This window comes from Penaeus chinensis, chromosome 2 (genome assembly GCF_019202785.1).
Source record: "Penaeus chinensis breed Huanghai No. 1 chromosome 2, ASM1920278v2, whole genome shotgun sequence".
Taxonomy (NCBI): Eukaryota; Metazoa; Arthropoda; class Malacostraca; order Decapoda; family Penaeidae; genus Penaeus; species Penaeus chinensis.
Window position 1 is genome coordinate 22,184,203 of NC_061820.1, and position 2,500 is coordinate 22,186,702.

The 2,500-nt window shown below is 49.2% G+C and overlaps 1 protein-coding gene across 2 annotated transcripts in view; it reads right to left on the reverse strand.

Moving 5' to 3' along the window:
• LOC125030707 (putative helicase mov-10-B.1) overlaps positions 1-2,500 on the reverse strand; it is a 47,809-nt gene that overhangs the window by 25,520 nt on the left and 19,789 nt on the right. The gene's annotated exons all lie outside the window — the stretch shown is intronic.

The window sequence follows — 2,500 nt, forward strand, 5'->3', positions numbered from 1 at the left end:
ACTCACTCACTCACTCACTCACTCCCTCTCTCCCTCTCTCTCTCTCTCTCTCCCTCTCTCCCTCTCTCCCTCTCTCACTCTCTCACTCACTCACTCACTCTCTCCCTCTCTCCCTCTCTCTCTCTCTCTCTCTCTCTCTCTCTCTCTCTCTCTCTCTCTCTCTCTCTCTCTCTCTCTCTCTCTCTCTCTCTCTCTCTCCCCCCTCCCTCCCTCCCTCCCTCCCTCCCTCCCTCCCTCTCTCTCTCTCTCCCTCCCTCCCTCCCTCCCTCTCTCTCTCCCTCCCTCCCTCTCTCACTCCCTCCCTCTCTCACTCCCTCCCTCTCTCACTCCCTCCCTCTCTCTCTCTCTCTCTCTCTCTCTCTCTTTCTCTTTCTCTTTCTCTCTCTCTCTCTCTCTCTCTCTCTCTCTCTCTCTCTCTCTCTCTCTCTCTCTCTCTCTCTCACTCTCTCACTCTCTCACTCTCTCACTCTCTCACTCTCTCACTCTCTCACTCTCTCTCTCACTCTCTCATTCTCTCATTCTCTCATTCTCTCATTCTCTCATTCTCTCATTCTCTCACTCTCTCACTCTCACTCCCTCACTCTCTCACTCTCTCACTCCCCCCCCTCTCTCTCTCTCTCTCTCTCTCTCTCTTTCTCTATCTCTATCTCTATCTCTATCTCTATCTCTATCTCTATCTCTCTCTCTCTCTCTCTCTCTCTCTCTCACTCACTCACTCACTCACTCACTCACTCACTCACTCTCACTCCCTCCATCTCTCTCTCTCTCTCTCTCTCTCTCTCTCTCTCTCTCTCTCTCTCTCTCTCTCTCTCTCTCTCTCTCTCTCTCTCTCTCTCTCTCTCTCTCTCTCTCTCTCTCTCACTCCCTCACTCCCTCCCTCCCTCCCTCCCTCCCTCCCTCCCTCCCTCCCTCCCTCCATCTCTCTCACTCCCTCCCTCCCTCCATCTCTCTCTCTATTTCTATCTCTATCATTATCTCTATCTCTATCTCTATCTCTATCTCTCTCTCTCTCTCTCTCTCTCTCTCTCTCTCTCTCTCACTCACTCACTCACTCACTCACTCACTCTCACTCCCTCCATCTCTCTCTCTCTCTCTCTCTCTCTCTCTCTCTCTCTCTCTCTCTCTCTCTCTCTCTCTCTCTCTCTCTCTCACTCTCTCACTCTCTCACTCTCTCACTCTCTCACTCCCTCACTCTCTCACTCCCTCACTCCCTCACTCCCTCACTCCCTCACTCCCTCACTCCCTCACTCCCTCCATCTCTCTCACTCCCTCCATCTCTCTCACTCCCTCACTCCCTCACTCCCTCCCTCCCTCCCTCTCTCTCACTCCCTCCCTCCCTCCATCTCTCTCACTCCCTCCCTCCCTCCATCTCTCCATCCATCCATCCATCCATCCCTCCCTCCCTCCCTCCCTCCCTCCCCCCCTCTCTCTCTCTCCCTCCCTCCCTCCCTCTCTCTCACTCCCCCCCTCCCTCCCCCCCCCTCTCTCCCTCCCTCCCTCTCTCTCTCTCTCTCTCTCTCTCTCTCTCTCTCTCTCTCTCTCTCTCTCTCTCTCTCTCTCTCTCTCTCTCTCTCTTCATTTATTTATTTAAGTATTTATTTAATTTTTCTCGTGATTAGAGAGTTATATTGTTTCAATTGCAAAGAATTTAGCGCGTTCATGATTTTACTGTTTTCATGAACATCTTATCATTATTTCTTTTATCACTGACCATTTCCCGTCTTGACCTGACCTCGGAGTGACAAGGCATTAGTCAAACCCGCTTGGACAGTTGGGTGATCTGGCCTCAGTTTCACTTGGAGTGATTGAAACGCTGAAATGGCTGTGAGAACAGCTAGCATATCCTGTAAATTGTTTTCTAGATTTTACAATATAGGGATATCGCTGAGCAACCGTTATATGTTCATTGGTGACACGTTCTATCGGCGCTAGAACGGAGCTTGTAACGCCATTTATATACATTTACATTTTTATATAGCGCCAGAGATCTTCCCCATATCATAGTGTCAGAGTGTCTAATTACCTGGGGTTGCGTATATGCCTAATAGATCTGCGCTCCGATGTTATTTCGTTCGCCGGTGTGACCCACTGTTACGTCCGTTAAATAATGTAGGACTAGGGCTTAAGCTTGAATCGTGATTCGCTTATTAATCACACCCTGCTCACACTTTAGACGTCACTGCCATGTTTGGGTAAATCCCATTCATTTGTGATTCATGATAAAAACCCATAGGGCATTGCATGAGCACACCATCACAGACTCGGAGCTAGAGTGGGTTATATATAAATTTTCCCAGCTCATTTCGCTTCATAAAGTACGGTATTTTTGGATACAGACCTCCGTCAATGAGGTAGGCATGCGCAGCTAGACATAGTTCGTCGGGAGATTTGCTGACCCCGAGAAGATTCGCTTGCGAATGTTTTTCTCTTCACCGTTCATTAGTGCGTCAATCTGTCGCATATCATTAAATGTTAAGTTCAATGTGGTAGTTGAAATAAT